This window comes from Ambystoma mexicanum, unplaced genomic scaffold, assembly GCF_040938575.1.
Source record: "Ambystoma mexicanum isolate Mex_15411 unplaced genomic scaffold, UKY_AmexF1_1 Mex_scaf10, whole genome shotgun sequence".
In the NCBI taxonomy this organism is placed as follows: Eukaryota; Metazoa; Chordata; class Amphibia; order Caudata; family Ambystomatidae; genus Ambystoma; species Ambystoma mexicanum.
Window position 1 is genome coordinate 3,867,869 of NW_027182325.1, and position 23,273 is coordinate 3,891,141.

The 23,273-nt window shown below is 47.5% G+C and overlaps 47 non-coding genes and 33 pseudogenes across 47 annotated transcripts; all 80 read left to right on the forward strand.

Annotated features, from left to right (window-relative positions):
- Positions 1 to 227: 227 nt before the first annotated feature.
- LOC138547167 (5S ribosomal RNA) lies at positions 228 to 346 on the forward strand. The gene has a single exon (XR_011291015.1). It is a non-coding gene; the product is annotated as a 5S ribosomal RNA (ribosomal RNA).
- Positions 347 to 452: 106 nt separating this feature from the next.
- On the forward strand, positions 453 to 571 carry LOC138541100 (5S ribosomal RNA). Its single transcript, XR_011289115.1, has one exon. It is a non-coding gene; the product is annotated as a 5S ribosomal RNA (ribosomal RNA).
- A 106-nt stretch (positions 572 to 677) lies between these two features.
- On the forward strand, positions 678 to 796 carry LOC138551257 (5S ribosomal RNA). The gene has a single exon (XR_011294984.1). It is a non-coding gene; the product is annotated as a 5S ribosomal RNA (ribosomal RNA).
- A 106-nt stretch (positions 797 to 902) lies between these two features.
- Positions 903 to 1,011, forward strand: LOC138543999 (5S ribosomal RNA; annotated as a pseudogene).
- A 98-nt stretch (positions 1,012 to 1,109) lies between these two features.
- Positions 1,110 to 1,228, forward strand: LOC138541280 (5S ribosomal RNA). The gene has a single exon (XR_011289289.1). It is a non-coding gene; the product is annotated as a 5S ribosomal RNA (ribosomal RNA).
- Positions 1,229 to 1,334: 106 nt separating this feature from the next.
- LOC138542731 (5S ribosomal RNA) lies at positions 1,335 to 1,443 on the forward strand (annotated as a pseudogene).
- Positions 1,444 to 1,549: 106 nt separating this feature from the next.
- Positions 1,550 to 1,668, forward strand: LOC138537227 (5S ribosomal RNA). Its single transcript, XR_011285369.1, has one exon. It is a non-coding gene; the product is annotated as a 5S ribosomal RNA (ribosomal RNA).
- Positions 1,669 to 1,774: 106 nt separating this feature from the next.
- On the forward strand, positions 1,775 to 1,893 carry LOC138548417 (5S ribosomal RNA). The gene has a single exon (XR_011292220.1). It is a non-coding gene; the product is annotated as a 5S ribosomal RNA (ribosomal RNA).
- A 106-nt stretch (positions 1,894 to 1,999) lies between these two features.
- On the forward strand, positions 2,000 to 2,108 carry LOC138543781 (5S ribosomal RNA; annotated as a pseudogene).
- A 463-nt stretch (positions 2,109 to 2,571) lies between these two features.
- Positions 2,572 to 2,680, forward strand: LOC138544345 (5S ribosomal RNA; annotated as a pseudogene).
- A 106-nt stretch (positions 2,681 to 2,786) lies between these two features.
- Positions 2,787 to 2,905, forward strand: LOC138537796 (5S ribosomal RNA). Its single transcript, XR_011285920.1, has one exon. It is a non-coding gene; the product is annotated as a 5S ribosomal RNA (ribosomal RNA).
- Positions 2,906 to 3,011: 106 nt separating this feature from the next.
- LOC138545979 (5S ribosomal RNA) lies at positions 3,012 to 3,130 on the forward strand. The gene has a single exon (XR_011290876.1). It is a non-coding gene; the product is annotated as a 5S ribosomal RNA (ribosomal RNA).
- A 274-nt stretch (positions 3,131 to 3,404) lies between these two features.
- On the forward strand, positions 3,405 to 3,523 carry LOC138542996 (5S ribosomal RNA; annotated as a pseudogene).
- A 452-nt stretch (positions 3,524 to 3,975) lies between these two features.
- On the forward strand, positions 3,976 to 4,094 carry LOC138550839 (5S ribosomal RNA). The gene has a single exon (XR_011294583.1). It is a non-coding gene; the product is annotated as a 5S ribosomal RNA (ribosomal RNA).
- A 106-nt stretch (positions 4,095 to 4,200) lies between these two features.
- LOC138536759 (5S ribosomal RNA) lies at positions 4,201 to 4,319 on the forward strand. Its single transcript, XR_011284922.1, has one exon. It is a non-coding gene; the product is annotated as a 5S ribosomal RNA (ribosomal RNA).
- Positions 4,320 to 4,425: 106 nt separating this feature from the next.
- Positions 4,426 to 4,534, forward strand: LOC138543126 (5S ribosomal RNA; annotated as a pseudogene).
- A 106-nt stretch (positions 4,535 to 4,640) lies between these two features.
- Positions 4,641 to 4,749, forward strand: LOC138543782 (5S ribosomal RNA; annotated as a pseudogene).
- Positions 4,750 to 5,212: 463 nt separating this feature from the next.
- Positions 5,213 to 5,331, forward strand: LOC138550840 (5S ribosomal RNA). The gene has a single exon (XR_011294584.1). It is a non-coding gene; the product is annotated as a 5S ribosomal RNA (ribosomal RNA).
- A 106-nt stretch (positions 5,332 to 5,437) lies between these two features.
- Positions 5,438 to 5,556, forward strand: LOC138536760 (5S ribosomal RNA). The gene has a single exon (XR_011284923.1). It is a non-coding gene; the product is annotated as a 5S ribosomal RNA (ribosomal RNA).
- Positions 5,557 to 5,662: 106 nt separating this feature from the next.
- Positions 5,663 to 5,771, forward strand: LOC138543017 (5S ribosomal RNA; annotated as a pseudogene).
- A 106-nt stretch (positions 5,772 to 5,877) lies between these two features.
- Positions 5,878 to 5,986, forward strand: LOC138546782 (5S ribosomal RNA; annotated as a pseudogene).
- A 106-nt stretch (positions 5,987 to 6,092) lies between these two features.
- LOC138551259 (5S ribosomal RNA) lies at positions 6,093 to 6,211 on the forward strand. Its single transcript, XR_011294986.1, has one exon. It is a non-coding gene; the product is annotated as a 5S ribosomal RNA (ribosomal RNA).
- Positions 6,212 to 6,317: 106 nt separating this feature from the next.
- On the forward strand, positions 6,318 to 6,426 carry LOC138544000 (5S ribosomal RNA; annotated as a pseudogene).
- A 98-nt stretch (positions 6,427 to 6,524) lies between these two features.
- LOC138541281 (5S ribosomal RNA) lies at positions 6,525 to 6,643 on the forward strand. The gene has a single exon (XR_011289290.1). It is a non-coding gene; the product is annotated as a 5S ribosomal RNA (ribosomal RNA).
- A 106-nt stretch (positions 6,644 to 6,749) lies between these two features.
- On the forward strand, positions 6,750 to 6,858 carry LOC138542732 (5S ribosomal RNA; annotated as a pseudogene).
- A 106-nt stretch (positions 6,859 to 6,964) lies between these two features.
- LOC138550731 (5S ribosomal RNA) lies at positions 6,965 to 7,083 on the forward strand. Its single transcript, XR_011294479.1, has one exon. It is a non-coding gene; the product is annotated as a 5S ribosomal RNA (ribosomal RNA).
- A 106-nt stretch (positions 7,084 to 7,189) lies between these two features.
- LOC138548418 (5S ribosomal RNA) lies at positions 7,190 to 7,308 on the forward strand. Its single transcript, XR_011292221.1, has one exon. It is a non-coding gene; the product is annotated as a 5S ribosomal RNA (ribosomal RNA).
- Positions 7,309 to 7,414: 106 nt separating this feature from the next.
- LOC138543783 (5S ribosomal RNA) lies at positions 7,415 to 7,523 on the forward strand (annotated as a pseudogene).
- A 453-nt stretch (positions 7,524 to 7,976) lies between these two features.
- LOC138544347 (5S ribosomal RNA) lies at positions 7,977 to 8,085 on the forward strand (annotated as a pseudogene).
- Positions 8,086 to 8,191: 106 nt separating this feature from the next.
- Positions 8,192 to 8,310, forward strand: LOC138537808 (5S ribosomal RNA). The gene has a single exon (XR_011285931.1). It is a non-coding gene; the product is annotated as a 5S ribosomal RNA (ribosomal RNA).
- Positions 8,311 to 8,416: 106 nt separating this feature from the next.
- Positions 8,417 to 8,535, forward strand: LOC138549484 (5S ribosomal RNA). The gene has a single exon (XR_011293267.1). It is a non-coding gene; the product is annotated as a 5S ribosomal RNA (ribosomal RNA).
- A 106-nt stretch (positions 8,536 to 8,641) lies between these two features.
- On the forward strand, positions 8,642 to 8,760 carry LOC138542997 (5S ribosomal RNA; annotated as a pseudogene).
- A 452-nt stretch (positions 8,761 to 9,212) lies between these two features.
- LOC138550841 (5S ribosomal RNA) lies at positions 9,213 to 9,331 on the forward strand. The gene has a single exon (XR_011294585.1). It is a non-coding gene; the product is annotated as a 5S ribosomal RNA (ribosomal RNA).
- Positions 9,332 to 9,437: 106 nt separating this feature from the next.
- On the forward strand, positions 9,438 to 9,556 carry LOC138536761 (5S ribosomal RNA). The gene has a single exon (XR_011284924.1). It is a non-coding gene; the product is annotated as a 5S ribosomal RNA (ribosomal RNA).
- A 106-nt stretch (positions 9,557 to 9,662) lies between these two features.
- Positions 9,663 to 9,771, forward strand: LOC138543127 (5S ribosomal RNA; annotated as a pseudogene).
- Positions 9,772 to 9,877: 106 nt separating this feature from the next.
- On the forward strand, positions 9,878 to 9,986 carry LOC138543784 (5S ribosomal RNA; annotated as a pseudogene).
- A 463-nt stretch (positions 9,987 to 10,449) lies between these two features.
- Positions 10,450 to 10,568, forward strand: LOC138550842 (5S ribosomal RNA). Its single transcript, XR_011294586.1, has one exon. It is a non-coding gene; the product is annotated as a 5S ribosomal RNA (ribosomal RNA).
- A 106-nt stretch (positions 10,569 to 10,674) lies between these two features.
- LOC138550854 (5S ribosomal RNA) lies at positions 10,675 to 10,793 on the forward strand. Its single transcript, XR_011294597.1, has one exon. It is a non-coding gene; the product is annotated as a 5S ribosomal RNA (ribosomal RNA).
- A 106-nt stretch (positions 10,794 to 10,899) lies between these two features.
- LOC138544074 (5S ribosomal RNA) lies at positions 10,900 to 11,008 on the forward strand (annotated as a pseudogene).
- Positions 11,009 to 11,461: 453 nt separating this feature from the next.
- LOC138542110 (5S ribosomal RNA) lies at positions 11,462 to 11,580 on the forward strand. The gene has a single exon (XR_011290098.1). It is a non-coding gene; the product is annotated as a 5S ribosomal RNA (ribosomal RNA).
- Positions 11,581 to 11,686: 106 nt separating this feature from the next.
- Positions 11,687 to 11,805, forward strand: LOC138540698 (5S ribosomal RNA). The gene has a single exon (XR_011288735.1). It is a non-coding gene; the product is annotated as a 5S ribosomal RNA (ribosomal RNA).
- A 106-nt stretch (positions 11,806 to 11,911) lies between these two features.
- Positions 11,912 to 12,035, forward strand: LOC138542578 (5S ribosomal RNA; annotated as a pseudogene).
- Positions 12,036 to 12,141: 106 nt separating this feature from the next.
- LOC138540568 (5S ribosomal RNA) lies at positions 12,142 to 12,260 on the forward strand. Its single transcript, XR_011288610.1, has one exon. It is a non-coding gene; the product is annotated as a 5S ribosomal RNA (ribosomal RNA).
- A 106-nt stretch (positions 12,261 to 12,366) lies between these two features.
- Positions 12,367 to 12,475, forward strand: LOC138543785 (5S ribosomal RNA; annotated as a pseudogene).
- A 463-nt stretch (positions 12,476 to 12,938) lies between these two features.
- On the forward strand, positions 12,939 to 13,057 carry LOC138549363 (5S ribosomal RNA). Its single transcript, XR_011293145.1, has one exon. It is a non-coding gene; the product is annotated as a 5S ribosomal RNA (ribosomal RNA).
- A 106-nt stretch (positions 13,058 to 13,163) lies between these two features.
- Positions 13,164 to 13,282, forward strand: LOC138537819 (5S ribosomal RNA). The gene has a single exon (XR_011285942.1). It is a non-coding gene; the product is annotated as a 5S ribosomal RNA (ribosomal RNA).
- A 106-nt stretch (positions 13,283 to 13,388) lies between these two features.
- On the forward strand, positions 13,389 to 13,497 carry LOC138542937 (5S ribosomal RNA; annotated as a pseudogene).
- Positions 13,498 to 13,771: 274 nt separating this feature from the next.
- LOC138542998 (5S ribosomal RNA) lies at positions 13,772 to 13,890 on the forward strand (annotated as a pseudogene).
- A 452-nt stretch (positions 13,891 to 14,342) lies between these two features.
- LOC138549364 (5S ribosomal RNA) lies at positions 14,343 to 14,461 on the forward strand. Its single transcript, XR_011293146.1, has one exon. It is a non-coding gene; the product is annotated as a 5S ribosomal RNA (ribosomal RNA).
- Positions 14,462 to 14,567: 106 nt separating this feature from the next.
- LOC138536762 (5S ribosomal RNA) lies at positions 14,568 to 14,686 on the forward strand. The gene has a single exon (XR_011284925.1). It is a non-coding gene; the product is annotated as a 5S ribosomal RNA (ribosomal RNA).
- A 106-nt stretch (positions 14,687 to 14,792) lies between these two features.
- On the forward strand, positions 14,793 to 14,901 carry LOC138543018 (5S ribosomal RNA; annotated as a pseudogene).
- A 105-nt stretch (positions 14,902 to 15,006) lies between these two features.
- Positions 15,007 to 15,125, forward strand: LOC138536763 (5S ribosomal RNA). The gene has a single exon (XR_011284926.1). It is a non-coding gene; the product is annotated as a 5S ribosomal RNA (ribosomal RNA).
- A 106-nt stretch (positions 15,126 to 15,231) lies between these two features.
- On the forward strand, positions 15,232 to 15,350 carry LOC138540526 (5S ribosomal RNA). Its single transcript, XR_011288570.1, has one exon. It is a non-coding gene; the product is annotated as a 5S ribosomal RNA (ribosomal RNA).
- Positions 15,351 to 15,456: 106 nt separating this feature from the next.
- On the forward strand, positions 15,457 to 15,575 carry LOC138542252 (5S ribosomal RNA). The gene has a single exon (XR_011290239.1). It is a non-coding gene; the product is annotated as a 5S ribosomal RNA (ribosomal RNA).
- Positions 15,576 to 15,681: 106 nt separating this feature from the next.
- On the forward strand, positions 15,682 to 15,790 carry LOC138543786 (5S ribosomal RNA; annotated as a pseudogene).
- A 463-nt stretch (positions 15,791 to 16,253) lies between these two features.
- On the forward strand, positions 16,254 to 16,372 carry LOC138542245 (5S ribosomal RNA). Its single transcript, XR_011290232.1, has one exon. It is a non-coding gene; the product is annotated as a 5S ribosomal RNA (ribosomal RNA).
- A 106-nt stretch (positions 16,373 to 16,478) lies between these two features.
- On the forward strand, positions 16,479 to 16,597 carry LOC138545991 (5S ribosomal RNA). Its single transcript, XR_011290877.1, has one exon. It is a non-coding gene; the product is annotated as a 5S ribosomal RNA (ribosomal RNA).
- Positions 16,598 to 16,703: 106 nt separating this feature from the next.
- Positions 16,704 to 16,822, forward strand: LOC138547201 (5S ribosomal RNA). The gene has a single exon (XR_011291049.1). It is a non-coding gene; the product is annotated as a 5S ribosomal RNA (ribosomal RNA).
- Positions 16,823 to 16,928: 106 nt separating this feature from the next.
- On the forward strand, positions 16,929 to 17,047 carry LOC138548419 (5S ribosomal RNA). Its single transcript, XR_011292222.1, has one exon. It is a non-coding gene; the product is annotated as a 5S ribosomal RNA (ribosomal RNA).
- Positions 17,048 to 17,153: 106 nt separating this feature from the next.
- Positions 17,154 to 17,262, forward strand: LOC138545659 (5S ribosomal RNA; annotated as a pseudogene).
- Positions 17,263 to 17,368: 106 nt separating this feature from the next.
- Positions 17,369 to 17,477, forward strand: LOC138544086 (5S ribosomal RNA; annotated as a pseudogene).
- A 463-nt stretch (positions 17,478 to 17,940) lies between these two features.
- Positions 17,941 to 18,059, forward strand: LOC138550966 (5S ribosomal RNA). Its single transcript, XR_011294706.1, has one exon. It is a non-coding gene; the product is annotated as a 5S ribosomal RNA (ribosomal RNA).
- A 106-nt stretch (positions 18,060 to 18,165) lies between these two features.
- On the forward strand, positions 18,166 to 18,274 carry LOC138544122 (5S ribosomal RNA; annotated as a pseudogene).
- Positions 18,275 to 18,380: 106 nt separating this feature from the next.
- On the forward strand, positions 18,381 to 18,499 carry LOC138548420 (5S ribosomal RNA). Its single transcript, XR_011292223.1, has one exon. It is a non-coding gene; the product is annotated as a 5S ribosomal RNA (ribosomal RNA).
- Positions 18,500 to 18,605: 106 nt separating this feature from the next.
- LOC138544769 (5S ribosomal RNA) lies at positions 18,606 to 18,714 on the forward strand (annotated as a pseudogene).
- A 106-nt stretch (positions 18,715 to 18,820) lies between these two features.
- Positions 18,821 to 18,929, forward strand: LOC138547093 (5S ribosomal RNA; annotated as a pseudogene).
- A 463-nt stretch (positions 18,930 to 19,392) lies between these two features.
- LOC138540708 (5S ribosomal RNA) lies at positions 19,393 to 19,511 on the forward strand. Its single transcript, XR_011288745.1, has one exon. It is a non-coding gene; the product is annotated as a 5S ribosomal RNA (ribosomal RNA).
- A 106-nt stretch (positions 19,512 to 19,617) lies between these two features.
- LOC138542014 (5S ribosomal RNA) lies at positions 19,618 to 19,736 on the forward strand. The gene has a single exon (XR_011290005.1). It is a non-coding gene; the product is annotated as a 5S ribosomal RNA (ribosomal RNA).
- Positions 19,737 to 19,842: 106 nt separating this feature from the next.
- LOC138537925 (5S ribosomal RNA) lies at positions 19,843 to 19,961 on the forward strand. Its single transcript, XR_011286043.1, has one exon. It is a non-coding gene; the product is annotated as a 5S ribosomal RNA (ribosomal RNA).
- Positions 19,962 to 20,067: 106 nt separating this feature from the next.
- LOC138540569 (5S ribosomal RNA) lies at positions 20,068 to 20,186 on the forward strand. The gene has a single exon (XR_011288611.1). It is a non-coding gene; the product is annotated as a 5S ribosomal RNA (ribosomal RNA).
- A 106-nt stretch (positions 20,187 to 20,292) lies between these two features.
- Positions 20,293 to 20,401, forward strand: LOC138545809 (5S ribosomal RNA; annotated as a pseudogene).
- Positions 20,402 to 20,507: 106 nt separating this feature from the next.
- On the forward strand, positions 20,508 to 20,616 carry LOC138545709 (5S ribosomal RNA; annotated as a pseudogene).
- Positions 20,617 to 21,079: 463 nt separating this feature from the next.
- Positions 21,080 to 21,198, forward strand: LOC138540710 (5S ribosomal RNA). The gene has a single exon (XR_011288747.1). It is a non-coding gene; the product is annotated as a 5S ribosomal RNA (ribosomal RNA).
- Positions 21,199 to 21,304: 106 nt separating this feature from the next.
- LOC138536764 (5S ribosomal RNA) lies at positions 21,305 to 21,423 on the forward strand. Its single transcript, XR_011284927.1, has one exon. It is a non-coding gene; the product is annotated as a 5S ribosomal RNA (ribosomal RNA).
- A 106-nt stretch (positions 21,424 to 21,529) lies between these two features.
- LOC138543019 (5S ribosomal RNA) lies at positions 21,530 to 21,638 on the forward strand (annotated as a pseudogene).
- A 106-nt stretch (positions 21,639 to 21,744) lies between these two features.
- On the forward strand, positions 21,745 to 21,853 carry LOC138544129 (5S ribosomal RNA; annotated as a pseudogene).
- Positions 21,854 to 22,316: 463 nt separating this feature from the next.
- LOC138549365 (5S ribosomal RNA) lies at positions 22,317 to 22,435 on the forward strand. Its single transcript, XR_011293147.1, has one exon. It is a non-coding gene; the product is annotated as a 5S ribosomal RNA (ribosomal RNA).
- A 106-nt stretch (positions 22,436 to 22,541) lies between these two features.
- Positions 22,542 to 22,660, forward strand: LOC138540527 (5S ribosomal RNA). Its single transcript, XR_011288571.1, has one exon. It is a non-coding gene; the product is annotated as a 5S ribosomal RNA (ribosomal RNA).
- Positions 22,661 to 22,766: 106 nt separating this feature from the next.
- Positions 22,767 to 22,885, forward strand: LOC138542253 (5S ribosomal RNA). The gene has a single exon (XR_011290240.1). It is a non-coding gene; the product is annotated as a 5S ribosomal RNA (ribosomal RNA).
- Positions 22,886 to 22,991: 106 nt separating this feature from the next.
- LOC138543787 (5S ribosomal RNA) lies at positions 22,992 to 23,100 on the forward strand (annotated as a pseudogene).
- The last annotated feature ends 173 nt before the right edge of the window (positions 23,101 to 23,273 follow it).

The window sequence follows — 23,273 nt, forward strand, 5'->3', positions numbered from 1 at the left end:
ACCATTATTGTGTTGATTGTTCTCTCCACCTCCCTGCAACAGACACAGGATGGATGAATTAAAGTTATCCTACCAGACATAGGAGTCCTGAATGGGCCCACCAGTCTTATATATCTCGCCTGATCGAGCCTGATCGAGCGATGAGCGTGGTATCATGTTGCAAGTGGCTGCATGGCTTAGCTTACTAAATGCAAATGCATAAGAGTAATATTCTTAGCATTCCTAGAGCCTACGGCCACACCACACTGAATGCACCCGATCTCGTCTGATCTCGGAAGTTAAGCAGTGTTAGGCCTAGTTAGTACCTGGATGGGAGACCGCCTGGGAATACCAGGTGCTGTAGGCTTTTTTGTGCTCCAAGTTCAGGAAGTGAGCCCTTTCTCAATTGCCTTTCAAAACTGCAAGGTCTAGCCGACTAGATGCTTAAAAGTACAAAACTCACTAGGCCCAGAGCCTACGGCCACACCACACTGAATGCGCCTGATCTCGTCTGATCTCAGAAGCTAAGCAGTGTCGGGCCTAGTTAGTACCTGGATGGGAGACTGCCTGGGAATACCAGGTGCTGTATGCTTTTTTGTACTCCAAGTTCAGGAAGTGAGCCATTTCTCAATTGCCTTTCAAAACTGCAAGGTCTAGCCGACTAGATGCTTAAAAGTACAAAACTCACAAGGCCCAGAGCCTACGGCCACACCACACTGAATGCGCCCGATCTCGTCTGATCTCGGAAGCTAAGCAGTGTCGGGCCTCGTTAGTACCTAGATGGGAGACCGCCTGGGAATACCAGGTGCTGTAGGCTTTTTTGTGCTCCAAGTTCAGGAAGTGAGCCATTTCTCAATTGCCTTTCAAAACTGCAAGGTCTAGCTGACTAGATGCTTAAAAGTACAAAACTCACTAGGCCCAGAGCCTACGGCCACACCACACTGATTGCGTCTGATCTCGGAAGCTAAGCAGTGTCGGGCCTAGTTAGTACCTGGATGGGAGACCACCTGGGAATACCAGGTGCTGTAGGCTTTTTTGTGCTCCAAGTTCAGGAAGTGAGCCATTTCACAATTGCCTTTCAAAACTGCAAGGACTAGATGCTTAAAAGTACAAAACTCACTAAGCCCAGAGCCTATGGCCACACCACACTGAATGCGCCCGATCTCATCTGATCTCAGAAGCTAAGCAGTGTCGGGCCTAGTTAGTACCTGGATGGGAGACCGCCTGGGAATAACAGGTGCTGTAGGCTTTTTTGTGCTCCAAGTTCAGGAAGTGAGCCATTTCACAATTGCCTTTCAAAACTGCAAGGTCTAGCCGACTAGATGCTTAAAAGTACAAAACTCACTAGGCCCAGAGCCTACGGCCACACCACACTGAATGCGCCCGATCTCGGAAGCTAAGCAGGGTTGGGCCTAGTTAGTACCTGGATGGGAGACCGCCTGGGAATACCAGGTGCTGTAGGCTTTTTTGTACTCCAAGTTCAGGAAGTGAGCCATTTCTCAATTGCCTTTCAAAACTGCAAGGTCTAGCCGACTAGATGCTTAAAAGTACAAAACTCACAAGGCCCAGAGCCTATGGCCACACCACACTGAATGCGCCCGATCTCGTCTGATCTCGGAAGCTAAGCAGTGTCGGGCCTCGTTAGTACCTGGATGGGAGACCGCCTGGGAATACCAGGTGCTGTAGGCTTTTTTGTGCTCCAAGTTCAGGAAGTGAGCCATTTCTCAATTGCCTTTCAAAACTGCAAGGTCTAGCTGACTAGATGCTTAAAAGTACAAAACTCACTAGGCCCAGAGCCTACGGCCACACCACACTGATTGCGCCCGATCTCGTCTGATCTCGGAAGCTAAGCAGTGTCGGGCCTAGTTAGTACCTGGATGGGAGACCACCTGGGAATACCAGGTGCTGTAGGCTTTTTTGTGCTCCAAGTTCAGGAAGTGAGCCATTTCACAATTGCCTTTCAAAACTGCAAGGTCTAGCCGACTAGATGCTTAAAAGTACAAAACTCACTAGGCCCAGAGCCTACGGCCACACCACACTGAATGCGCCCGATCTCGGAAGCTAAGCAGGGTCGGGCCTAGTTAGTACCTGGATGGGAGACTGCCTGGGAATACCAGGTGCTGTAGGCTTTTTTGTGCTCCATGATTAGTAATTGCGCAACTTCTCAATTATTTTTCAAATTTGGTATGTTTCCAAAATAATTGTATCCCGTTTTATAGCGGAAATGTTGGACAACATCATGAGGGCTGGAGCTACCTTTTTACATAGAATTAGCATACAGGTAGTGTGTTCATGGGTAATAAATCGACTTTCACATGTAATGCAGTACAGAGAATATTGAGTCCTTCAAGAGGCATGAAAGAAAACCATTATTGTGTTGATTGTTCTCTCCACCTCCCTGCAACAGACACAGGATGGATGAATTAAAGTTATCCTACCAGACATAGGAGTCCTGAATGGGCCCACCAGTCTTATATATCTCGCCTGATCGAGCCTGATCGAGCGATGAGCGTGGTATCATGTTGCAAGTGGCTGCATGGCTTAGCTTACTAAATGCAAATGCATAAGAGTAATATTCTTAGCATTCCTAGAGCCTACGGCCACACCACACTGAATGCGTCTGATCTCGGAAGTTAAGCAGTGTCAGGCCTAGTTAGTACCTGGATGGGAGACCGCCTGGGAATACCAGGTGCTGTAGGCTTTTTTGTGCTCCAAGTTCAGGAAGTGAGCCCTTTCTCAATTGCCTTTCAAAACTGCAAGGTCTAGCCGACTAGATGCTTAAAAGTACAAAACTCACTAGGCCCAGAGCCTACGGCCACACCACACTGAATGCGCCTGATCTCGTCTGATCTCAGAAGCTAAGCAGTGTCGGGCCTAGTTAGTACCTGGATGGGAGACCACCTGGGAATACCAGGTGCTGTAGGCTTTTTTGTGCTCCAAGTTCAGGAAGTGAGCCATTTCACAATTGCCTTTCAAAACTGCAAGGTCTAGCCGACTAGATGCTTAAAAGTACAAAACTCACTAGGCCCAGAGCCTACGGCCACACCACACTGAATGCGCCTGATCTCGTCTGATCTCAGAAGCTAAGCAGTGTCGGGCCTAGTTAGTACCTGGATGGGAGACCGCCTGGGAATACCAGGTGCTGTAGGCTTTTTTGTACTCCAAGTTCAGGAAGTGAGCCATTTCTCAATTGCCTTTCAAAACTGCAAGGTCTAGCCGACTAGATGCTTAAAAGTACAAAACTCACTAGGCCCCGCAGTGTCGGGCCTAGTTAGTATCTGGATGGGAGACCGCCTGGGAATACCAGGTGCTGTAGGCTTTTTTGTGCTCCAAGTTCAGGAAGTGAGCCATTTCTCAATTGCCTTTCAAAACTGCAAGGTCTAGCCGACTAGATGCTTAAAAGTACAAAACTCACCAGGCCCAGAGCCTACAGCCACACCACACTGAATGCGCCCAATCTCGTCTGATCTCGGAAGCTAAGCAATGTCAGGCCTAGTTAGTACCTGGATGGGAGACCGCCTGGCAATACCAGGTGCTGTAGGCTATTTTGTGCTCCATGATTAGTAATTGCGCAACTTTTCAAATTTGGTATGTTTCCAAAATAATTGTATCCCGTTTTATAGCGGAAATGTTGGACAACATCATGAGGGCTGGAACTACCTTTTTACATAGAATTAGCATACAGGTAGTGTGTTCATGGGTAATAAATCGACTTTCACATGTAATGCAGTACAGAGAATATTGAGTCCTTCAAGAGGCATGAAAGAAAACCATTATTGTGTTGATTGTTCTCTCCACCTCCCTGCAACAGACACAGGATGGATGAATTAAAGTTATCCTACCAGACATAGGAGTCCTGAATGGGCCCACCAGTCTTATATATCTCGCCTGATCGAGCCTGATCGAGCGATGAGCGTGGTATCATGTTGCAAGTGGCTGCATGGCTTAGCTTACTAAATGCAAATGCATAAGAGTAATATTCTTAGCATTCCTAGAGCCTACGGCCACACCACACTGAATGCACCCGATCTCGTCTGATCTCGGAAGTTAAGCAGTGTCAGGCCTAGTTAGTACCTCGATGGGAGACCGCCTGGGAATACCAGGTGCTGTAGGCTTTTTTGTGCTCCAAGTTCAGGAAGTGAGCCCTTTCTCAATTGCCTTTTAAAACTGCAAGGTCTAGCCGACTAGATGCTTAAAAGTACAAAACTCACTAGGCCCAGAGCCTACGGCCACACCACACTGAATGCGCCTGATCTCGTCTGATCTTAGAAGCTAAGCAGTGTCGGGCCTAGTTAGTACCTGGATGGGAGACCGCCTGGGAATACCAGGTGCTGTAGGCTTTTTTGTACTCCAAGTTCAGGAAGTGAGCCATTTCACAATTGCCTTTCAAAACTGCAAGGTCTAGCCGACTAGATGCTTAAAAGTACAAAACTCACAAGGCCCAGAGCCTACGGCCACACCACACTGAATGCGCCTGATCTCGGAAGCTAAGCAGTGTCGGGCCTCGTTAGTACCTGGATGGGAGACCGCCTGGGAATACCAGGTGCTGTAGGCTTTTTTGTGCTCCAAGTTCAGGAAGTGAGCCATTTCACAATTGCCTTTCAAAACTGCAAGGTCTAGCCGACTAGATGCTTAAAAGTACAAAACTCACTAGGCCCAGAGCCTACGGCCACACCACACTGAATGCGCCCGATCTCGGAAGCTAAGCAGGGTCGGGCCTAGTTAGTACCTGGATGGGAGACTGCCTGGGAATACCAGGTGCTGTAGGCTTTTTTGTGCTCCATGATTAGTAATTGCGCAACTTCTCAATTATTTTTCAAATTTGGTATGTTTCCAAAATAATTGTATCCCGTTTTATAGCGGAAATGTTGGACAACATCATGAGGGCTGGAGCTACCTTTTTACATAGAATTAGCATACAGGTAGTGTGTTCATGGGTAATAAATCGACTTTCACATGTAATGCAGTACAGAGAATATTGAGTCCTTCAAGAGGCATGAAAGAAAACCATTATTGTGTTGATTGTTCTCTCCACCTCCCTGCAACAGACACAGGATGGATGAATTAAAGTTATCCTACCAGACATAGGAGTCCTGAATGGGCCCACCAGTCTTATATATCTCGCCTGATCGAGCCTGATCGAGCGATGAGCGTGGTATCATGTTGCAAGTGGCTGCATGGCTTAGCTTACTAAATGCAAATGCATAAGAGTAATATTCTTAGCATTCCTAGAGCCTACGGCCACACCACACTGAATGCACCCGATCTCGTCTGATCTCGGAAGTTAAGCAGTGTCAGGCCTAGTTAGTACCTCGATGGGAGACCGCCTGGGAATACCAGGTGCTGTAGGCTTTTTTGTGCTCCAAGTTCAGGAAGTGAGCCCTTTCTCAATTGCCTTTTAAAACTGCAAGGTCTAGCTGACTAGATGCTTAAAAGTACAAAACTCACTAGGCCCAGAGCCTACGGCCACACCACACTGAATGCGCCTGATCTCGTCTGATCTTAGAAGCTAAGCAGTGTCGGGCCTAGTTAGTACCTGGATGGGAGACCGCCTGGGAATACCAGGTGCTGTAGGCTTTTTTGTACTCCAAGTTCAGGAAGTGAGCCATTTCACAATTGCCTTTCAAAACTGCAAGGTCTAGCCGACTAGATGCTTAAAAGTACAAAACTCACAAGGCCCAGAGCCTACGGCCACACCACACTGAATGCGCCTGATCTCGGAAGCTAAGCAGTGTAGGGCCTCGTTAGTACCTGGATGGGAGACCGCCTGGGAATACCAGGTGCTGTAGGCTTTTTTGTGCTCCAAGTTCAGGAAGTGAGCCATTTCACAATTGCCTTTCAAAACTGCAAGGTCTAGCCGACTAGATGCTTAAAAGTACAAAACTCACTATGCCCAGAGCCTACGGCCACACCACACTGAATGCGCCTGATCTCGGAAGCTAAGCAGGGTCGGGCCTAGTTAGTACCTGGATGGGAGACTGCCTGGGAATACCAGGTGCTGTATGTTTTTTTGTACTCCAAGTTCAGGAAGTGAGCCATTTCTCAATTGCCTTTCAAAACTGCAAGGTCTAGCCGACTAGATGCTTAAAAGTACAAAACTCACAAGGCCCAGAGCCTACGGCCACACCACACTGAATGCGCCCGATCTCGTCTGATCTCGGAAGCTAAGCAGTGTCGGGCCTCGTTAGTACCTAGATGGGAGACCGCCTGGGAATACCAGGTGCTGTAGGCTTTTTTGTGCTCCAAGTTCAGGAAGTGAGCCATTTCTCAATTGCCTTTCAAAACTGCAAGGTCTAGCTGACTAGATGCTTAAAAGTACAAAACTCACTAGGCCCAGAGCCTACGGCCACACCACACTGATTGCGTCTGATCTCGGAAGCTAAGCAGTGTCGGGCCTAGTTAGTACCTGGATGGGAGACCACCTGGGAATACCAGGTGCTGTAGGCTTTTTTGTGCTCCAAGTTCAGGAAGTGAGCCATTTCACAATTGCCTTTCAAAACTGCAAGGACTAGATGCTTAAAAGTACAAAACTCACTAAGCCCAGAGCCTATGGCCACACCACACTGAATGCGCCCGATCTCATCTGATCTCAGAAGCTAAGCAGTGTCGGGCCTAGTTAGTACCTGGATGGGAGACCGCCTGGGAATAACAGGTGCTGTAGGCTTTTTTGTGCTCCAAGTTCAGGAAGTGAGCCATTTCACAATTGCCTTTCAAAACTGCAAGGTCTAGCCGACTAGATGCTTAAAAGTACAAAACTCACTAGGCCCAGAGCCTACGGCCACACCACACTGAATGCGCCCGATCTCGGAAGCTAAGCAGGGTTGGGCCTAGTTAGTACCTGGATGGGAGACCGCCTGGGAATACCAGGTGCTGTAGGCTTTTTTGTACTCCAAGTTCAGGAAGTGAGCCATTTCTCAATTGCCTTTCAAAACTGCAGGGTCTAGCCGACTAGATGCTTAAAAGTACAAAACTCACAAGGCCCAGAGCCTACGGCCACACCACACTGAATGCGCCCGATCTCGTCTGATCTCGGAAGCTAAGCAGTGTCGGGCCTCGTTAGTACCTGGATGGGAGACCGCCTGGGAATACCAGGTGCTGTAGGCTTTTTTGTGCTCCAAGTTCAGGAAGTGAGCCATTTCTCAATTGCCTTTCAAAACTGCAAGGTCTAGCTGACTAGATGCTTAAAAGTACAAAACTCACTAGGCCCAGAGCCTACGGCCACACCACACTGATTGCGCCCGATCTCGTCTGATCTCGGAAGCTAAGCAGTGTCGGGCCTAGTTAGTACCTGGATGGGAGACCACCTGGGAATACCAGGTGCTGTAGGCTTTTTTGTGCTCCAAGTTCAGGAAGTGAGCCATTTCACAATTGCCTTTCAAAACTGCAAGGTCTAGCCGACTAGATGCTTAAAAGTACAAAACTCACTAGGCCCAGAGCCTACGGCCACACCACACTGAATGCGCCCGATCTCGGAAGCTAAGCAGGGTCGGGCCTAGTTAGTACCTGGATGGGAGACTGCCTGGGAATACCAGGTGCTGTAGGCTTTTTTGTGCTCCATGATTAGTAATTGCGCAACTTCTCAATTATTTTTCAAATTTGGTATGTTTCCAAAATAATTGTATCCCGTTTTATAGCGGAAATGTTGGACAACATCATGAGGGCTGGAGCTACCTTTTTACATAGAATTAGCATACAGGTAGTGTGTTCATGGGTAATAAATCGACTTTCACATGTAATGCAGTACAGAGAATATTGAGTCCTTCAAGAGGCATGAAAGAAAACCATTATTGTGTTGATTGTTCTCTCCACCTCCCTGCAACAGACACAGGATGGATGAATTAAAGTTATCCTACCAGACATAGGAGTCCTGAATGGGCCCACCAGTCTTATATATCTCGCCTGATCGAGCGATGAGCGTGGTATCATGTTGCAAGTGGCTGCATGGCTTAGCTTACTAAATGCAAATGCATAAGAGTAATATTCTTAGCATTCCTAGAGCCTACGGCCACACCACACTGAATGCGTCTGATCTCGGAAGTTAAGCAGTGTCAGGCCTAGTTAGTACCTGGATGGGAGACCGCCTGGGAATACCAGGTGCTGTAGGCTTTTTTGTGCTCCAAGTTCAGGAAGTGAGCCCTTTCTCAATTGCCTTTCAAAACTGCAAGGTCTAGCCGACTAGATGCTTAAAAGTACAAAACTCACTAGGCCCAGAGCCTACGGCCACACCACACTGAATGCGCCTGATCTCGTCTGATCTCAGAAGCTAAGCAGTGTCGGGCCTAGTTAGTACCTGGATGGGAGACCACCTGGGAATACCAGGTGCTGTAGGCTTTTTTGTGCTCCAAGTTCAGGAAGTGAGCCATTTCACAATTGCCTTTCAAAACTGCAAGGTCTAGCCGACTAGATGCTTAAAAGTACAAAACTCACTAGGCCCAGAGCCTACGGCCACACCACACTGAATGCGCCTGATCTCGTCTGATCTCAGAAGCTAAACAGTGTCGGGCCTAGTTAGTACCTGGATGGGAGACCGCCTGGGAATACCAGGTGCTGTAGGCTTTTTTGTACTCCAAGTTCAGGAAGTGAGCCATTTCTCAATTGCCTTTCAAAACTGCAAGGTCTAGCCGACTAGATGCTTAAAAGTACAAAACTCACCAGGCCCAGAGCCTACAGCCACACCACACTGAATGCGCCCAATCTCGTCTGATCTCGGAAGCTAAGCAATGTCAGGCCTAGTTAGTACCTGGATGGGAGACCGCCTGGCAATACCAGGTGCTGTAGGCTATTTTGTGCTCCATGATTAGTAATTGCGCAACTTTTCAAATTTGGTATGTTTCCAAAATAATTGTATCCCGTTTTATAGCGGAAATGTTGGACAACATCATGAGGGCTGGAACTACCTTTTTACATAGAATTAGCATACAGGTAGTGTGTTCATGGGTAATAAATCGACTTTCACATGTAATGCAGTACAGAGAATATTGAGTCCTTCAAGAGGCATGAAAGAAAACCATTATTGTGTTGATTGTTCTCTCCACCTCCCTGCAACAGACACAGGATGGATGAATTAAAGTTATCCTACCAGACATAGGAGTCCTGAATGGGCCCACCAGTCTTATATATCTCGCCTGATCGAGCCTGATCGAGCGATGAGCGTGGTATCATGTTGCAAGTGGCTGCATGGCTTAGCTTACTAAATGCAAATGCATAAGAGTAATATTCTTAGCATTCCTAGAGCCTACGGCCACACCACACTGAATGCACCCGATCTCGTCTGATCTCGGAAGTTAAGCAGTGTCAGGCCTAGTTAGTACCTCGATGGGAGACCGCCTGGGAATACCAGGTGCTGTAGGCTTTTTTGTGCTCCAAGTTCAGGAAGTGAGCCCTTTCTCAATTGCCTTTTAAAACTGCAAGGTCTAGCCGACTAGATGCTTAAAAGTACAAAACTCACTAGGCCCAGAGCCTACGGCCACACCACACTGAATGCGCCTGATCTCGTCTGATCTTAGAAGCTAAGCAGTGTCGGGCCTAGTTAGTACCTGGATGGGAGACCGCCTGGGAATACCAGGTGCTGTAGGCTTTTTTGTACTCCAAGTTCAGGAAGTGAGCCATTTCACAATTGCCTTTCAAAACTGCAAGGTCTAGCCGACTAGATGCTTAAAAGTACAAAACGCACAAGGCCCAGAGCCTACGGCCACACCACACTGAATGCGCCTGATCTCGGAAGCTAAGCAGTGTCGGGCCTCGTTAGTACCTGGATGGGAGACCGCCTGGGAATACCAGGTGCTGTAGGCTTTTTTGTGCTCCAAGTTCAGGAAGTGAGCCATTTCACAATTGCCTTTCAAAACTGCAAGGTCTAGCCGACTAGATGCTTAAAAGTACAAAACTCAATAGGCCCAGAGCCTACGGCCACACCACACTGAATGCGCCCGATCTCGGAAGCTAAGCAGGGTCGGGCCTAGTTAGTACCTGGATGGGAGACTGCCTGGGAATACCAGGTGCTGTAGGCTTTTTTGTGCTCCATGATTAGTAATTGCGCAACTTCTCAATTATTTTTCAAATTTGGTATGTTTCCAAAATAATTGTATCCCGTTTTATAGCGGAAATGTTGGACAACATCATGAGGGCTGGAGCTACCTTTTTACATAGAATTAGCATACAGGTAGTGTGTTCATGGGTAATAAATCGACTTTCACATGTAATGCAGTACAGAGAATATTGAGTCCTTCAAGAGGCATGAAAGAAAACCATTATTGTGTTGATTGTTCTCTCCACCTCCCTGCAACAGACACAGGATGGATGAATTAAAGTTATCCTACCAGACATAGGAGTCCTGAATGGGCCCACCAGTCTTATATATCTCGCCTGATCGAGCCTGATCGAGCGATGAGCGTGGTATCATGTTGCAAGTGGCTGCATGGCTTAGCTTACTAAATGCAAATGCATAAGAGTAATATTCTTAGCATTCCTAGAGCCTACGGCCACACCACACTGAATGCACCCGATCTCGTCTGATCTCGGAAGTTAAGCAGTGTCAGGCCTAGTTAGTACCTCGATGGGAGACCGCCTGGGAATACCAGGTGCTGTAGGCTTTTTTGTGCTCCAAGTTCAGGAAGTGAGCCCTTTCTCAATTGCCTTTTAAAACTGCAAGGTCTAGCTGACTAGATGCTTAAAAGTACAAAACTCACTAGGCCCAGAGCCTACGGCCACACCACACTGAATGCGCCTGATCTCGTCTGATCTTAGAAGCTAAGCAGTGTTGGGCCTAGTTAGTACCTGGATGGGAGACCGCCTGGGAATACCAGGTGCTGTAGGCTTTTTTGTACTCCAAGTTCAGGAAGTGAGCCATTTCACAATTGCCTTTCAAAACTGCAAGGTCTAGCCGACTAGATGCTTAAAAGTACAAAACTCACAAGGCCCAGAGCCTACGGCCACACCACACTGAATGCGCCTGATCTCGGAAGCTAAGCAGTGTAGGGCCTCGTTAGTACCTGGATGGGAGACTGCCTGGGAATACCAGGTGCTGTAGGCTTTTTTGTGCTCCATGATTAGTAATTGCGCAACTTCTCAATTATTTTTCAAATTTGGTATGTTTCCAAAATAATTGTATCCCGTTTTATAGCGGAAATGTTGGACAACATCATGAGGGCTGGAGCTACCTTTTTACATAGAATTAGCATACAGGTAGTGTGTTCATGGGTAATAAATCGACTTTCACATGTAATGCAGTACAGAGAATATTGAGTCCTTCAAGAGGCATGAAAGAAAACCATTATTGTGTTGATTGTTCTCTCCACCTCCCTGCAACAGACACAGGATGGATGAATTAAAGTTATCCTACCAGACATAGGAGTCCTGAATGGGCCCACCAGTCTTATATATCTCGCCTGATCGAGCGATGAGCGTGGTATCATGTTGCAAGTGGCTGCATGGCTTAGCTTACTAAATGCAAATGCATAAGAGTAATATTCTTAGCATTCCTAGAGCCTACGGCCACACCACACTGAATGCACCCGATCTTGTCTGATCTCGGAAGTTAAGCAGTGTCAGGCCTAGTCAGTACCTGGATGGGAAACCGCCTGGGAATACCAGGTGCTGTAGGCTTTTTTGTGCTCCAAGTTCAGGAAGTGAGCCCTTTCTCAATTGCCTTTTAAAACTGCAAGGTCTAGCCGACTAGATGCTTAAAAGTACAAAACTCACTAGGCCCAGAGCCTACGGCCACACCACACTGAATGCGCCTGATCTCGTCTGATCTCAGAAGCTAAGCAGTGTCGTGCCTAGTTAGTACCTGGATGGGAGACCGCCTGGGAATACCAGGTGCTGTAGGCTTTTTTGTACTCCAAGTTCAGGAAGTGAGCCATTTCTCAATTGCCTTTCAAAACTGCAAGGTCTAGCCGACTAGATGCTTAAAAGTACAAAACTCACAAGGCCCAGAGCCTACGGCCACACCACACTGAATGCGTCCGATCAGATCTCGTCTGATCTCGGAAGCTAAGCAGTGTCGGGCCTCGTTAGTACTTGGATGGGAGACCGCCTGGGAATACCAGGTGCTGTAGGCTTTTTTGTGCTCCAAGTTCAGGAAGTGAGCCATTTCTCAATTGCCTTTCAAAACTGCAAGGTCTAGCTGACTAGATGCTTAAAAGTACAAAACTCACAAGGCCCAGAGCCTACGGCCACACCACACTGATTGCGCCCGATCTAGTCTGATCTCGGAAGCTAAGCAGTGTCGGGCCTAGTTAGTACCTGGATGGGAGACCACCTGGGAATACCAGGTGCTGTAGGCTTTTTTGTGCTCCAAGTTCAGGAAGTGAGCCATTTCACAATTGCCTTTCAAAACTGCAAGGTCTAGCCGACTAGATGCTTAAAAGTACAAAACTCACTAGGCCCAGAGCCTACGGCCACACCACACTGAATGCGCCCGATCTCGGAAGCTAAGCAGGGTCGGGCCTAGTTAGTACCTGGATGGGAGACTGCCTGGGAATACCAGGTGCTGTAGGCTTTTTTGTGCTCCATGATTAGTAATTGCGCAACTTCTCAATTATTTTTCAAATTTGGTATGTTTCCAAAATAATTGTATCCCGTTTTATAGCGGAAATGTTGGACAACATCATGAGGGCTGGAGCTACCTTTTTACATAGAATTAGCATACAGGTAGTGTGTTAATGGGTAATAAATCGACTTTCACATGTAATGCAGTACAGAGAATATTGAGTCCTTCAAGAGGCATGAAAGAAAACCATTATTGTGTTGATTGTTCTCTCCACCTCCCTGCAACAGACACAGGATGGATGAATTAAAGTTATCCTACCAGACATAGGAGTCCTGAATGGGCCCACCAGTCTTATATATCTCGCCTGATCGAGCCTGATCGAGCGATGAGCGTGGTATCATGTTGCAAGTGGCTGCATGGCTTAGCTTACTAAATGCAAATGCATAAGAGTAATATTCTTAGCATTCCTAGAGCCTACGGCCACACCACACTGAATGCACCCGATCTCGTCTGATCTCGGAAGTTAAGCAGTGTCAGGCCTAGTTAGTACCTGGATGGGAGACCGCCTGGGAATACCAGGTGCTGTAGGCTTTTTTGTGCTCCAAGTTCAGGAAGTGAGCCCTTTCTCAATTGCCTTTTAAAACTGCAAGGTCTAGCCGACTAGATGCTTAAAAGTACAAAACTCACTAGGCCTAGAGCCTACGGCCACACCACACTGAATGCGCCTGATCTCGTCTGATCTCAGAAGCTAAGCAGTGTCGGGCCTAGTTAGTACCTGGATGGGAGACCACCTGGGAATACCAGGTGCTGTAGGCTTTTTTGTGCTCCAAGTTCAGGAAGTGAGCCATTTCACAATTGCCTTTCAAAACTGCAAGGTCTAGCCGACTAGATGCTTAAAAGTACAAAACTCACTAGGCCCAGAGCCTACGGCCACACCACACTGAATGCGTCTGATCTCAGAAGCTAAGCAGTGTCGGGCCTAGTTAGTACCTGGATGGGAGACCGCCTGGGAATACCAGGTGCTGTAGGCTTTTTTGTACTCCAAGTTCAGGAAGTGAGCCATTTCTCAATTGCCTTTCAAAACTGCAAGGTCTAGCCGACTAGATGCTTAAAAGTACAAAACTCACTAGGCCCCGCAGTGTCGGGCCTAGTTAGTATCTGGATGGGAGACCGCCTGGGAATACCAGGTGCTGTAGGCTTTTTTGTGCTCCAAGTTCAGGAAGTGAGCCATTTCTCAATTGCCTTTCAAAACTGCAAGGTCTAGCCGATTAGATGCTTAAAAGTACAAAACTCACCAGGCCCAGAGCCTACAGCCACACCACACTGAATGCGCCCAATCTCGTCTGATCTCGGAAGCTAAGCAATGTCAGGCCTAGTTAGTACCTGGATGGGAGACCGCCTGGCAATACCAGGTGCTGTAGGCTATTTTGTGCTCCATGATTAGTAATTGCGCAACTTTTCAAATTTGGTATGTTTCCAAAATAATTGTATCCCGTTTTATAGCGGAAATGTTGGACAACATCATGAGGGCTGGAACTACCTTTTTACATAGAATTAGCATACAGGTAGTGTGTTCATGGGTAATAAATCGACTTTCACATGTAATGCAGTACAGAGAATATTGAGTCCTTCAAGAGGCATGAAAGAAAACCATTATTGTGTTGATTGTTCTCTCCACCTCCCTGCAACAGACACAGGATGGATGAATTAAAGTTATCCTACCAGACATAGGAGTCCTGAATGGGCCCACCAGTCTTATATATCTCGCCTGATCGAGCCTGATCGAGCGATGAGCGTGGTATCATGTTGCAAGTGGCTGCATGGCTTAGCTTACTAAATGCAAATGCATAAGAGTAATATTCTTAGCATTCCTAGAGCCTACGGCCACACCACACTGAATGCACCCGATCTCGTCTGATCTCGGAAGTTAAGCAGTGTCAGGCCTAGTTAGTACCTGGATGGGAGACCGCCTGGGAATACCAGGTGCTGTAGGCTTTTTTGTGCTCCAAGTTCAGGAAGTGAGCCCTTTCTCAATTGCCTTTTAAAACTGCAAGGTCTAGCCGACTAGATGCTTAAAAGTACAAAACTCACTAGGCCCAGAGCCTACGGCCACACCACACTGAATGCGCCTGATCTCGTCTGATCTTAGAAGCTAAGCAGTGTCGGGCCTAGTTAGTACCTGGATGGGAGACCGCCTGGGAATACCAGGTGCTGTAGGCTTTTTTGTACTCCAAGTTCAGGAAGTGAGCCATTTCACAATTGCCTTTCAAAACTGCAAGGTCTAGCCGACTAGATGCTTAAAAGTACAAAACTCACAAGGCCCAGAGCCTACGGCCACACCACACTGAATGCGCCTGATCTCGGAAGCTAAGCAGTGTAGGGCCTCGTTAGTACCTGGATGGGAGACCGCCTGGGAATACCAGGTGCTGTAGGCTTTTTTGTGCTCCAAGTTCAGGAAGTGAGCATTTCACAATTGCCTTTCAAAACTGCAAGGTCTAGCCGACTAGATGCTTAAAAGTACAAAACTCACTAGGCCCAGAGCCTACGGCCACACCACACTGAATGCGCCTGATCTCGTCTGATCTTAGAAGCTAAGCAGTGTCGGGCCTAGTTAGTACCTGGATGGGAGACCGCCTGGGAATACCAGGTGCTGTAGGCTTTTTTGTGCTCCAAGTTCAGGAAGTGAGCCCTTTCTCAATTGCCTTTTAAAACTGCAAGGTCTAGCCGACTAGATGCTTAAAAGTACAAAACTCACTAGGCCCAGAGCCTACGGCCACACCACACTGAATGCGCCCGATCTCGTCTGATCTCGGAAGCTAAGCAGTGTCGGGCCTCGTTAGTACCTGGATGGGAGACCGCCTCGGAATACCAGGTGCTGTAGGCTTTTTTGTGCTCCAAGTTCAGGAAGTGAGCCATTTCTCAATTGCCTTTCAAAACTGCAAGGTCTAGCTGACTAGATGCTTAAAAGTACAAAACTCACTAGGCCCAGAGACTACGGACACACCACACTGATTGCGCCCGATCTCGTCTGATCTCGGCAGCTAAGCAGTGTCGGGCCTAGTTAGTACCTGGATGGGAGACCACCTGGGAATACCAGGTGCTGTAGGCTTTTTTGTGCTCCAAGTTCAGGAAGTGAGCCATTTCACAATTGCCTTTCAAAACTGCAAGGTCTAGCCGACTAGATGCTTAAAAGTACAAAACTCACTAGGCCCAGAGCCTACGGCCACACCACACTGAATGCGCCCGATCTCGGAAGCTAAGCAGGGTCGGGCCTAGTTAGTACCTGGATGGGAGACTGCCTGGGAATACCAGGTGCTGTAGGCTTTTTTGTGCTCCATGATTAGTAATTGCACAACTTCTCAATTATTTTTCAAATTTGGTATGTTTCCAAAATAATTGTATCCCGTTTTATAGCGGAAATGTTGGACAACATCATGAGGGCTGGAGCTACCTTTTTACATAGAATTAGCATACAGGTAGTGTGTTCATGGGTAATAAATCGACTTTCACATGTAATGCAGTACAGAGAATATTGAGTCCTTCAAGAGGCATGAAAGAAACCCATTATTGTGTTGATTGTTCTCTCCACCTCCCTGCAACAGACACAGGATGGATGAATTAAAGTTATCCTACCAGACATAGGAGTCCTGAATGGGCCCACCAGTCTTATATATCTCGCCTGATCGAGCCTGATCGAGCGATGAGCGTGGTATCATGTTGCAAGTGGCTGCATGGCTTAGCTTACTAAATGCAAATGCATAAGAGTAATATTCTTAGCATTCCTAGAGCCTACGGCCACACCACACTGAATGCACCCGATCTTGTCTGATCTCAGAAGTTAAGCAGTGTCAGGCCTAGTTAGTACCTGGATGGGAGACCGCCTGGGAATACCAGGTGCTGTAGGCTTTTTTGTGCTCCAAGTTCAGGAAGTGAGCCCTTTCTCAATTGCCTTTTAAAACTGCAAGGTCTAGCCGACTAGATGCTTAAAAGTACAAAACTCACTAGGCCCAGAGCCTACGGCCACACCACACTGAATGCGCCTGATCTCGTCTGATCTCAGAAGCTAAGCAGTGTCGGGCCTAGTTAGTACCTGGATGGGAGACCGCCTGGGAATACCAGGTGCTGTAGGCTTTTTTGTACTCCAAGTTCAGGAAGTGAGCCATTTCTCAATTGCCTTTCAAAACTGCAAGGTCTAGCCGACTAGATGCTTAAAAGTACAAAACTCACAAGGCCCAGAGCCTACGGCCACACCACACTGAATGCACCCGATCTCGTCTGATCTCGGAAGCTAAGCAGTGTCGGGCCTCGTTAGTACCTGGATGGGAGACCGCCTGGGAATACCAGGTGCTGTAGGCTTTTTTGTGCTCCAAGTTCAGGAAGTGAGCCATTTCTCAATTGCCTTTCAAAACTGCAAGGTCTAGCTGACTAGATGCTTAAAAGTACAAAACTCACTAGGCCCAGAGCCTACGGCCACACCACACTGATTGCGCCCGATCTCGTCTGATCTCGGAAGCTAAGCAGTGTCGGGCCTAGTTAGTACCTGGATGGGAGACCACCTGGGAATACCAGGTGCTGTAGGCTTTTTTGTGCTCCAAGTTCAGGAAGTGAGCCATTTCACAATTGCCTTTCAAAACTGCAAGGTCTAGCCGACTAGATGCTTAAAAGTACAAAACTCACAAGGCCCAGAGCCTACGGCCACACCACACTGAATGCGTCTGATCTCGGAAGCTAAGCAGTGTCGGGCCTCGTTAGTACCTGGATGGGAGACTGCCTGGGAATACCAGGTGCTGTAGGCTTTTTTGTGCTCCAAGTTCAGGAAGTGAGCCATTTCACAATTGCCTTTCAAAACTGCAAGGTCTAGCCGACTAGATGCTTAAAAGTACAAAACTCACTAGGCCCAGAGCCTATGGCCACACCACACTGAATGCGCCCGATCTCGGAAGCTAAGCAGGGTCGGGCCTAGTTAGTACCTGGATGGGAGACTGCCTGGGAATACCAGGTGCTGTAGGCTTTTTTGTGCTCCATGATTAGTAATTGCGCAACTTCTCAATTATTTTTCAAATTTGGTATGTTTCCAAAATAATTGTATACCGTTTTATAGCGGAAATGTTGGACAACATCATGAGGGCTGGAGCTACCTTTTTACATAGAATTAGCATACAGGTAGTGTGTTCATGGGTAATAAATCGACTTTCACATGTAATGCAGTACAGAGAATATTGAGTCCTTCAAGAGGCATGAAAGAAAACCATTATTGTGTTGATTGTTCTCTCCACCTCCCTGCAACAGACACAGGATGGATGAATTAAAGTTATCCTACCAGACATAGGAGTCCTGAATGGGCCCACCAGTCTTATATATCTCGCCTGATCGAGCCTGATCGAGCGATGAGCGTGGTATCATGTTGCAAGTGGCTGCATGGCTTAGCTTACTAAATGCAAATGCATAAGAGTAATATTCTTAGCATTCCTAGAGCCTATGGCCACACCACACTGAATGCACCCGATCTCGTCTGATCTCGGAAGTTAAGCAGTGTCAGGCCTAGTTAGTACCTGGATGGGAGACCGCCTGGGAATACCAGGTGCTGTAGGCTTTTTTGTGCTCCAAGTTCAGGAAGTGAGCCCTTTCTCAATTGCCTTTTAAAACTGCAAGGTCTAGCCGACTAGATGCTTAAAAGTACAAAACTCACAAGGCCCAGAGCCTACGGCCACACCACACTGAATGCGCCCAATCTCGGAAGCTAAGCAGTGTCGGGCCTCGTTAGTACCTGGATGGGAGACCGCCTGGGAATACCAGGTGCTGTAGGCTTTTTTGTGCTCCAAGTTCAGGAAGTGAGCCATTTCTCAATTGCCTTTCAAAACTGCAAGGTCTAGCTGACTAGATGCTTAAAAGTACAAAACTCACTAGGCCCAGAGCCTACGGCCACACCACACTGATTGCGCCCGATCTCGTCTGATCTCGGAAGCTAAGCAGTGTCGGGCCTAGTTAGTACCTGGATGGGAGACCACCTGGGAATACCAGGTGCTGTAGGCTTTTTTGTGCTCCAAGTTCAGGAAGTGAGCCATTTCACAATTGCCATTCAAAACTGCAAGGTCTAGCCGACTAGATGCTTAAAAGTACAAAACTCACAAGGCCCAGAGCCTATGGCCACACCACACTGAATGCGTCTGATCTCGGAAGCTAAGCAGTGTCGGGCCTCGTTAGTACCTGGATGGGAGACCGCCTGGGAATACCAGGTGCTGTAGGCTTTTTTGTGCTCCAAGTTCAGGAAGTGAGCCATTTCACAATTGCCTTTCAAAACTGCAAGGTCTAGCCGACTAGATGCTTAAAAGTACAAAACTCACTAGGCCCAGAGCCTACGGCCACACCACACTGAATGCGCCCGATCTCGGAAGCTAAGCAGGGTCTTGCCTAGTTAGTACCTGGATGGGAGACTGCCTGGGAATACCAGGTGCTGTAGGCTTTTTTGTGCTCCATGATTAGTAATTGCGCAACTTCTCAATTATTTTTCAAATTTGGTATGTTTCCAAAATAATTGTATCCCGTTTTATAGCGGAAATGTTGGACAACATCATGAGGGCTGGAGCTACCTTTTTACATAGAATTAGCAGACAGGTAGTGTGTTCATGGGTAATAAATCGACTTTCACATGTAATGCAGTACAGAGAATATTGAGTCCTTCAAGAGGCATGAAAGAAAACCATTATTGTGTTGATTGTTCTCTCCACCTCCCTGCAACAGACACAGGATGGATGAATTAAAGTTATCCTACCAGACATAGGAGTCCTGAATGGGCCCACCAGTCTTATATATCTCGCCTGATCGAGCCTGATCGAGCGATGAGCGTGGTATCATGTTGCAAGTGGCTGCATGGCTTAGCTTACTAAATGCAAATGCATAAGAGTAATATTCTTAGCATTCCTAGAGCCTACGGCCACACCACACTGAATGCACCCGATCTCGTCTGATCTCGGAAGTTAAGCAGTGTCAGGCCTAGTTAGTTCCTGGATGGGAGACCGCCTGGGAATACCAGGTGCTGTAGGCTTTTTTGTGCTCCAAGTTCAGGAAGTGAGCCCTTTCTCAATTGCCTTTTAAAACTGCAAGGTCTAGCCGACTAGATGCTTAAAAGTACAAAACTCACTAGGCCCAGAGCCTACGGCCACACCACACTGAATGCGCCTGATCTCGTCTGATCTCAGAAGCTAAGCAGTGTCGTGCCTAGTTAGTACCTGGATGGGAGACCGCCGGGGAATACCAGGTGCTGTAGGCTTTTTTGTACTCCAAGTTCAGGAAGTGAGCCATTTCTCAATTGCCTTTCAAAACTGCAAGGTCTAGCCGACTAGATGCTTAAAAGTACAAAACTCACAAGGCCCAGAGCCTACGGCCACACCACACTGAATGCGTCCGATCTCGTCTGATCTCGGAAGCTAAGCAGTGTCGGGCCTCGTTAGTACTTGGATGGGAGACCGCCTGGGAATACCAGGTGCTGTAGGCTTTTTTGTGCTCCAAGTTCAGGAAGTGAGCCATTTCTCAATTGCCTTTCAAAACTGCAAGGTCTAGCTGACTAGATGCTTAAAAGTACAAAACTCACAAGGCCCAGAGCCTACGGCCACACCACACTGATTGCGCCCGATCTAGTCTGATCTCGGAAGCTAAGCAGTGTCGGGCCTAGTTAGTACCTGGATGGGAGACCACCTGGGAATACCAGGTGCTGTAGGCTTTTTTGTGCTCCAAGTTCAGGAAGTGAGCCATTTCACAATTGCCATTCAAAACTGCAAGGTCTAGCCGACTAGATGCTTAAAAGTACAAAACTCACAAGGCCCAGAGCCTACGGCCACACCACACTGAATGCGTCTGATCTCGGAAGCTAAGCAGTGTCGGGCCTCGTTAGTACCTGGATGGGAGACCGCCTGCGAATACCAGGTGCTGTAGGCTTTTTTGTGCTCCAAGTTCAGGAAGTGAGCCATTTCACAATTGCCTTTCAAAACTGCAAGGTCTAGCCGACTAGATGCTTAAAAGTACAAAACTCACTAGGCCCAGAGCCTACGGCCACACCACACTGAATGCGCCCGATCTCGGAAGCTAAGCAGGGTCGTGCCTAGTTAGTACCTGGATGGGAGACTGCCTGGGAATACCAGGTGCTGTAGGCTTTTTTGTGCTCCATGATTAGTAATTGCGCAACTTCTCAATTATTTTTCAAATTTGGTATGTTTCCAAAATAATTGTATCCCGTTTTATAGCAGAAATGTTGGACAACATCATGAGGGCTGGAGCTACCTTTTTACATAGAATTAGCAGACAGGTAGTGTGTTCATGGGTAATAAATCGACTTTCACATGTAATGCAGTACAGAGAATATTGAGTCCTTCAAGAGGCATGAAAGAAAACCATTATTGTGTTGATTGTTCTCTCCACCTCCCTGCAACAGACACAGGATGGATGAATTAAAGTTATCCTACCAGACATAGGAGTCCTGAATGGGCCCACCAGTCTTATATATCTCGCCTGATCGAGCCTGATCGAGCGATGAGCGTGGTATCATGTTGCAAGTGGCTGCATGGCTTAGCTTACTAAATGCAAATGCATAAGAGTAATATTCTTAGCATTCCTAGAGCCTACGGCCACACCACACTGAATGCACCCGATCTCGTCTGATCTCGGAAGTTAAGCAGTGTCAGGCCTAGTTAGTTCCTGGATGGGAGACCGCCTGGGAATACCAGGTGCTGTAGGCTTTTTTGTGCTCCAAGTTCAGGAAGTGAGCCCTTTCTCAATTGCCTTTTAAAACTGCAAGGTCTAGCCGACTAGATGCTTAAAAGTACAAAACTCACTAGGCCCAGAGCCTACGGCCACACCACACTGAATGCGCCTGATCTCGTCTGATCTTAGAAGCTAAGCAGTGTCGGGCCTAGTTAGTACCTGGATGGGAGACCGCCTGGGAATACCAGGTGCTGTAGGCTTTTTTGTACTCCAAGTTCAGGAAGTGAGCCATTTCACAATTGCCTTTCAAAACTGCAAGGTCTAGCCGACTAGATGCTTAAAAGTACAAAACTCACAAGGCCCAGAGCCTACGGCCACACCACACTGAATGCGCCTGATCTCGGAAGCTAAGCAGTGTAGGGCCTCGTTAGTACCTGGATGGGAGACCGCCTGGGAATACCAGGTGCTGTAGGCTTTTTTGTGCTCCAAGTTCAGGAAGTGAGCCATTTCACAATTGCCTTTCAAAACTGCAAGGTCTAGCCGACTAGATGCTTAAAAGTACAAAACTCACTAGGCCCAGAGCCTACGGCCACACCACACTGAATGCGCCCGATCTCGGAAGCTAAGCAGGGACGGGCCTAGTTAGTACCTGGATGGGAGACTGCCTGGGAATACCAGGTGCTGTAGGCTTTTTTGTGCTCCATGATTAGTAATTGCGCAACTTCTCAATTATTTTTCAAATTTGGTATGTTTCCAAAATAATTGTATCCCGTTTTATAGCGGAAATGTTGGACAACATCATGAGGGCTGGAGCTACCTTTTTACATAGAATTAGCATACAGGTAGTGTGTTCATGGGTAATAAATCGACTTTCACATGTAATGCAGTACAGAGAATATTGAGTCCTTCAAGAGGCATGAAAGAAAACCATTATTGTGTTGATTGTTCTCTCCACCTCCCTGCAACAGACACAGGATGGATGAATTAAAGTTATCCTACCAGACATAGGAGTCCTGAATGGGCCCACCAGTCTTATATATCTCGCCTGATCGAGCCTGATCGAGCGATGAGCGTGGTATCATGTTGCAAGTGGCTGCATGGCTTAGCTTACTAAATGCAAATGCATAAGAGTAATATTCTTAGCATTCCTAGAGCCTACGGCCACACCACACTGAATGCACCCGATCTCGTCTGATCTCGGAAGTTAAGCAGTGTCAGGCCTAGTTAGTACCTGGATGGGAGACCGCCTGGGAATACCAGGTGCTGTAGGCTTTTTTGTGCTCCAAGTTCAGGAAGTGAGCCCTTTCTCAATTGCCTTTTAAAACTGCAAGGTCTAGCCGACTAGATGCTTAAAAGTACAAAACTCACAAGGCCCAGAGCCTACGGCCACACCACACTGAATGCGCCCGATCTCGTCTGATCTCGGAAGCTAAGCAGTGTCGGGCCTCGTTAGTACCTGGATGGGAGACCGCCTCGGAATACCAGGTGCTGTAGGCTTTTTTGTGCTCCAAGTTCAGGAAGTGAGCCATTTCTCAATTGCCTTTCAAAACTGCAAGGTCTAGCTGACTAGATGCTTAAAAGTACAAAACTCACTAGGCCCATAGACTACGGACACACCACACTGATTGCGCCCGATCTCGTCTGATCTCGGCAGCTAAGCAGTGTCGGGCCTAGTTAGTACCTGGATGGGAGACCACCTGGGAATACCAGGTGCTGTAGGCTTTTTTGTGCTCCAAGTTCAGGAAGTGAGCCATTTCACAATTGCCTTTCAAAACTGCAAGGTCTAGCCGACTAGATGCTTAAAAGTACAAAACTCACTAGGCCCAGAGCCTACGGCCACACCACACTGAATGCGCCCGATCTCGGAAGCTAAGCAGGGTCGGGCCTAGTTAGTACCTGGATGGGAGACTGCCTGGGAATACCAGGTGCTGTAGGCTTTTTTGTGCTCCATGATTAGTAATTGCACAACTTCTCAATTATTTTTCAAATTTGGTATGTTTCCAAAATAATTGTATCCCGTTTTATAGCGGAAATGTTGGACAACATCATGAGGGCTGGAGCTACCTTTTTACATAGAATTAGCATACAGGTAGTGTGTTCATGGGTAATA